Genomic DNA, 7,186 nt, shown 5'->3' with positions numbered 1-7,186 from the left:
ACCCAAACTCATGTGCGTCAAGTCGGTGATGCCATCCAGCCATCTCATCCTCTGTCGTTCCCTTCTCCTCCTGCCCCCAATCCCTCCCACCATCAGGGTCTTTTCCAATGAGTCAACTCTTCACATGAGGTGGCCAAAGTATTGGAGTTTCAACCTCAGCATCAGTCCTTCCAAAGGACACCCAGGACTGGTCTCCTTTAGGATGGACTGCTTGGATCTCCTTGCAGTCCAAGGGACTCAAAAGAGTCTTCTCCAACACCACAGTTCAAAACTTCAATTCATCAATGCTCAGCCATAGGTATACATATATTCCTTAGTCCATTTAACCATTTTTAAAAAATGTTTTTAAAAGATCATATGTACCCTCAGTTAAAAGAAAATAGATGTGATAGTAGAGAATTACATAAAGTTGAGACTTTGAACTTCAGCATAGTATGGCTGGAAAACTGTGAATAAAGTATCAAATTCTTGGCTACATCTTTCAGATCCAGTGTCTTCAACCCCATTTGGAGACATTGTCTCTTGGATGACTGTGCTCCCCACAGTTCCTCTGCCCTGCCTCAGCCCTCGCCATCGCCTCTCACTGGTACAGTGTACCCCAGATACTCAAGGCTCACTCTTCTCTTCACTCAAGTCTTTGTCCTAAAAGTCACTTTGGAAGAGCTTTTCTACACAGTTGTCTCTAACATACCCCCTACATCATTATTATTTGCCTTGTATCTGCATGTGTGTGTGTGTGTGTGTGTGTGTGTGTGAGATTGGGTGTGTGTGTGTGTTTGTGCAAACTCCCTTCAAGAGTTTAGATGGAAAAAGGACTTTAGTCACCATTCTCATGTCCCTAGCACATAACAGACAGCCTGGCATGTGTTAATAATTAGGAAATATTTGTGAATAAATTAATTTCTATGAGTACACTGAGTTGAGTAGATTCTTGCCGAGTGGTTTTACAAATAAGGAACCTGAGACTGAGAGAATTCAATTCTTTTCAGGGTCTTCAAAATAGACAAAGATAGAAACAAGTCTGAAATCAATGAAGGAATTCTTTGATGGATCCAGTCCAAAAGACATATTTCAGGCAAAGCTGAACTCAGTGATGGTAAAGCCTAATTCAGATAATCCAATGGGAATGAAAAGGAACATTCAGAAGAATATTTGTAGTGTAGAGAAGAGACGAAAAACTCTATTTGAAAAAAAAAAAGAAATACATAATGGGCTACAAATATGCTTTATTGGAGAAGCAAGGAATAGACACACTAAGTGCTCATGGGGTAGAGAACACAACGCAGATTACAGACGGGCACATGGCACAGAAAGATCAAGCAATGATCATGCTGTACTTCTTCCAACAACGTGGTATCACCTTCAGCAACCAGGCCTTTACTCTGTCAGCTGTCGGTTGAGGAGGGAGATTAAGGAAGATGCAATCCGTCACCATGGCCGAAGGGAGGACAGTGGAAGAGCCTGGAACATGGTGCTGTTACTTCCACTTGGGTGGACACTTCTGCTTGCATGGTGGGCATGGTGGTCCAGGAGGGCATTTCTGCTGGCTCACTGGAGGTGGGCATGGGTGAGGTGGGCACGGCTCATGGCACTTCAGTGGACACACTATTGGAGGTGGATGGCAGGGCTCCTTGCACTGATGGTGATGGTGATGCTGATGCGGATGCTGATGCGGATGTGGATGCTGGTGGTGAGACATCTTTCTTGGGTCTCAAGGAATCTGAAATACAAACAAACAAAATTCTTCATAATGGAGCATCTGACTGGTAGAACATTTAGCTGCACCAACAACCCTCCCATCACTAAGGACTCTTCTTGATTCTTAATACAGTCTTTGTGGTTTTTTAGAGCTTCTTCACGCTTCTCTTTTAGTATCTCTTGCCCTCAGATCTTCAGTCTTTTCTGGTTAGTCTCCCCTTCTACCACCTTTTAAAACAAAATTGCCTACACAGGTGTTGCACGAATACAAACATTCTCTGAAGAAGAATCTGGATAATAAACTTGTAGCCAGTCCCTAAACAAATATCTACTTATTTCTCCCATGAGGTCTTGGTTGCTGGCCAAGCTGACCTGACTGTGGGCTTCTGAGGAGAAATGCAAAGGCCCAAACTAGACACTCAATGGGATTGCATGCTGAGAAGGGAGCTTTTGAAACTAATGTGTGCTGTGCTGTGGCACAGTATCTCATCTCCCTTACTCTCTCTCAGGTGAAGACTGTGCCTCTGACTACATTTTCTCCTCACATTTCAGATCACATTCATGACCAAATACCAAAACTTTACCCCTAAATCCTCAATATCTTCTTTTTCCCACACAGAGCACTAATTGCTGCAACTAAAGCCACTTCTACCCCCAAATTAAACCCTACCACCCATGTTCCATAAAGACTTCTAAGAGTGCTCACCTGAGGCTCCAAAGAAGACCTATAACCGTCACGACAATGACAGCACTGTGATGGAGACTCCTTTTATAAGGATCCGGCAGCTTATTACTCCAAATAGTACTCCAAATATCCTGTGCTGCTTTATCCTACAATAGTATATTCAATTGACTCTATCCTGCCATTCTGGTTTTTTTTTGAAATGACATTTAGTGTGTTTTCAGACATTCTTAGTATACTCAGGGAATGAAGCTCCACAAGTCATTGACCCCACCATTCAATCCATGGATATTTTTCTCTAAAAAAAATAAACTAAGGGTGACATAGAACCCATCAGGAACTTATTAGTGTAATTTGTTGAAACACAGCAACCCTTCAGCTAATACTAAGCACTAAGCCTTCCATGGGGGACCTTGAGTGCCCTGGGTATGCAGACTTCTATAGGCACCGGTACTTTAGGACATTCAATGTTTTCCAATTGCCCTGAAGATCAGCTTACTAGCACTGCTATAAATTAGAGGCAAAAGCTATACTTGCCTCAATATTTTCTCTGGAAGCAACAAAATGTCTAACATAAGGCATGTGACATAGTCTGTTACCAAGTCCAAGCTTGCTCTGCTCGCTGCAGTGAATCTGAGATGAGGTGTCTAGACTAGGAAAAGGAAAAACTTAAACGAAAAATTTCATGTTTCACCTGGGAATCAAACCCGAGTCTCCTGCATTGAAGGTAGATTCTTTACCGACTGAGCTATGAGGGAAGCCCGTCTAGACTAGAAAGGGACTTTGTTCAGGAACCCACTGGCTGAGACAATGACAAGCTAATGCCTCCAAATAATCGTCTTTCTGGGGCCTGGTTGCCAGGTTCTTTTATGGGTCAGAATTGGGATGGAGGTAAGGAGACAAAGTAAAGACTACTCAATCCTTGCAAATGTCCCCTAGCATGGCAAGCCTCAGGAGGGAGAATGTGTTAGATCCACTTCCTTACAGTCACTCACAGGTGGGCAGCTCAAGTTATCACCCAAAGACAGTCTATTATGTATGCTTTTAATAGCAAAAGTGGCAAGATGAGGGTTGAAATCAGAAGCTGATCCAGCATAAATTCAAAATTAACTCTTCCTGGTTATAAGGCTTAAGGAAATATGAGCCCCATATATATGATAAGGGGTTAATTCCCAAAGTATGTAAGAAGCTCCTACAGCATAACAGAAAAAAATTTAACAACCTTAATTTTAAATAGGTAAGAGACTTCTATAGAGCTTTCTTTAAAGAAGACATATATATGTATAACCACAGGGACATGAAAAGGAGTTTAATATCACTACTAGTCACCAGGAAAATGCAAATCAAAACCACAATGATGTATCACTTCACACCTGAAGAATAACTATAATCAAAAAAGCAAAATGAAAGTGTTGGTGAGATTATGGAGAAAAAAAGCACCCTTGTACCTGGCAGTGGGAGGGCACAATGGTGTGACCATTACAAAGAATATGAAGGTTACCCAGAAATTTAAAAATAGAAAAAACAGAACTATCATAGGTTTTACCCATTCTACATCTACATCATTTACCCGAAATAATTTAAATCAAAGTCTCAAAGATATATTAGCACTCCCGAGTTCACTGCATCAGTACTCACAGTAGCCAAAGTGTGGTAACAACCTAAATGTCCATCAACAGATGAGTGGATAAGTAAACTGTAGTATATACATACAAAGGACTATTATTCCTTCTTAGAAGGAAATCCTGTCCGATGAGACAACATGACCTAACCTGGAAGATGTTATGCCATGAGAAATGAGCTAGAAACAGTCTGACAAGTACATGAATCCCCTTATATGAGGTATGGAAAACAGTCAAGCTCATGGAATAAAGAATAGAATAGTAGCTGCCAAAAACTGGGGGAGGGAGGGCATGGAGTAAAACAGGGTATTGCCAATCAATAGGTATTGTGAAATGAAAAGCTCTACTGCCAAATCAATAAACAAGAAATGTCACAGCCATCAGCGATTTCTGGCCTCCAAATGTGAATGCGGACTCCCAAATCACAATCCAGAAGATGCCGCTACCCACCACGGTGACTGCTGAGGAGCTGGGGGAACACAAGGAGCAGCCATCGGCCACAGCTGCCACTACTTAAGGAGAACAAGGGAACTGGATTTGGCCCAGATAGCTGAGGTACATATGAAAGCAATGAATTCAGTGAGCCCAGAGGCTTGCATCTTCCCATACATCCAATGCTAAAGTCCTTAATTTGATATCTGATCTTTGATGTTCAGCCTGCCTGCTCCCTTTGCTGTACATTTGTATGCAGCCTCACTCCCACTCCCATCTCCCAAGGGGAACACTTTGCTCAGAGCTACTGAGATGCTGTCTCCTGGGCTTGGAGTCCTAAACTTTCCCTCCAAATAAAATAAGTCTCCTTCCTTTCAGGTTGTGACTATATTTTTTAGTTGACAGTATACAGTTTCAGTCCTGAAAGGTATATCAGTTCAAGAGATCTGCCCACAACATCAAGCCTGTGTATAACAACACTATATTATACACCTAAAATACTGTTAAGAGAATACACCTCATGTAAAGTGTTCCTAACACAATAAATTTTTTTAAAGTAAATTGATACGGCCACTATGGAGAACAATATGAAGATTCATTTAAAAAAACTAGGAGTAAAACTACTAAATGGCCCTGCATTTGCCCTGAGAAAACCGTGAAACCAATAGAGTATTGTAAAGCAAAATAAAGTAAAAATTAAAAATTAAAAAAAAAAGGTCATGTGTACCCTAGTGTTCATTGTGGCACTATTTACAATGGCCAGGACATGGAAGCAACCTAGATGCCAATCAACAGATGACTGGATAAAGAAGTTGTGGCACATATATACAATGGAATATTATTCAGCCAATAAAAAGGAACAAATCTGACTCAGTTGAACAGAGGTGGACAAATCTAGAGCCTTTTACACAGAGTGAGGTAAGTCAGGAAGAGAAAAACAGATATTGTATATTAACACATATGTTTGAAATCTAGAAAAATAGCCCTGATGAACCTCTTTCAAGGGCAGGAATAGAAATGCAAATGTAGAAAACAAACTTGTGAGCACACTGAGGCAAGGAGAGGGTGGAACAGATTGAGAGAGTAGCCCTGAATACAGGCTTTGCCGTGCGTAGAATACATGACTGAGGGAAAGTTGTTTTATAGCTCAGGGAGTTCAGCCTGGTGCTCTGTGACAGCATAGAGGGGAGGGATGGGGGGCAGTGGGGTGGACGTGAGGCTCACGGTGGAAGAGATATATGTGTGCTTAGAGCTGATCCACATTGTTGCATGACAGAAACCAACAGAACATAGTAAAGCAATTATCTTCCAACTAAAAATAAATTTTAAAATTACATATGTCAGCTCTAAAAGCTAGAAAAACTGATAATTATGAATAACTACTCAAAATAACTGATCAATAATATCAAAAATGCTCCAGATCTTATAAAGAACAACATTGTGTAGACTAAGGTCTCTCTCGCTAAAACCTCTGCCCTGCTCCTCTCTTTCTTCTAGCTGTTATCTCTGCTAGTTAGAAGGGGTCAGTTTGAAGGCACTTGAAGAATGCACATCTTTTTACTAGTAACGGAGGTCTTCCTTCTCCACTGCCTGAGGGAAGATTTCACAGTGTGTGCTCTTTCCTGAAGAAAGACGATGGAGATTCTGCTGTGTTTCTGTCTTGACTGGGCTGATGTGGTTCAGAGAAAGATCAGGGGCATAACCTGGGTGTTTGAAGAGGAGGAACTTATTTAAACTGAGTCCTGCTCCTGATCTCTTTCTCATTCTCTCAGAGAGCCAAGATGAGGACCGCTGTTCCTGCCTAGCCCTCTGAGATTCCACAATGGCGTAACCAGGTTCACCATTAGGAAACAGACGCCCTTCAGGAAGCCTGGAAGGAACAGCAATGTCTGGGGATGGAGTAGGTGCTTTCACAGCATTCTTCTCACGAGAAGTCTTAGGAACTAGGTGGTACCTGCTGGAGTAAGAGAATTATCTAAGGAATATGTGACTTAGAACGGTTCTGCAAACATAATTTTATACTTGCTTTTCTTTCTCCATGAATTAAAAATGGACTCCAAGATACGTTTACCACTAAATTCTGTGGGTTTTCACTTATGTTTGGTAGTTGAAGGAGCATTAGGCTTTCTTAAGAAAAAGGTGCTTAATGAGATTGCTGACTTAGAAAGAGGGATAATTAGTTCTTGATAACAGAGAAAGCGATTCAAGGACAAATGGTCCTCATTCTTTCCAAATAATGGATATTTTTTTCATAGAATGGATGTTTTCCCTTTTACACATGGAAGCATTTGTAGCAAACTGAATCTCTGAATCTCTCTGAAAATCGTGTAATATCTACATGAGAGTTTGCTAGATTTTACTTAGAACCTAGTAATAGTGGTTATCTAGGAGAGAAGCTGACTGACTGGGAAAGAGAAGAAGAGAGGCTAAGTAAGCCATGAGGCAGAACAGAAATCATTAGCAAATATGTGTGCTCAAAGAGGTAAAGGTCAGTGCCTCTAAAAGTCCAAAGGAAAATATTTTTTGAACCTACAATGTTACATGTAGCCAAACGATTAGTCAAATATGAATAAAATAATATAATTTCCACAAGTATATTTTCGGATACCTTCCTGAGGTTTTGCTCCAACAAAACAAAGGTAAAAACCCAAACTGAAAATGTCTCAAAATGCAAAAAAAAAAAAAAAAAAAAAAAGAAAAGAAAAAAAACAAAAACAAAAACAAAAAACCAATGGACATAATTGAGAGTAAT

At 40.7% G+C, this 7,186-nt stretch overlaps 1 long non-coding RNA gene across 1 annotated transcript; it reads right to left on the bottom strand.

Moving 5' to 3' along the window:
• Nucleotides 1-1,209: 1,209 nt before the first annotated feature.
• Nucleotides 1,210-2,442, bottom strand: LOC114116906 (uncharacterized). Its single transcript, XR_003590752.2, has 2 exons — nt 2,405-2,442; nt 1,210-1,720 (listed from the first exon to the last, which is right to left on the bottom strand). It is a non-coding gene; the product is annotated as an uncharacterized LOC114116906 (long non-coding RNA).
• Between the last annotated feature and the right edge of the window lie 4,744 nt (nt 2,443-7,186).

The sequence above is a fragment of the Ovis aries genome, chromosome 1, assembly GCF_016772045.2.
Source record: "Ovis aries strain OAR_USU_Benz2616 breed Rambouillet chromosome 1, ARS-UI_Ramb_v3.0, whole genome shotgun sequence".
Classification (NCBI taxonomy): Eukaryota; Metazoa; Chordata; class Mammalia; order Artiodactyla; family Bovidae; genus Ovis; species Ovis aries.
Note: the sequence above shows the minus strand (reverse complement) of the source record. Positions and strands in the feature narration are given on the sequence as shown.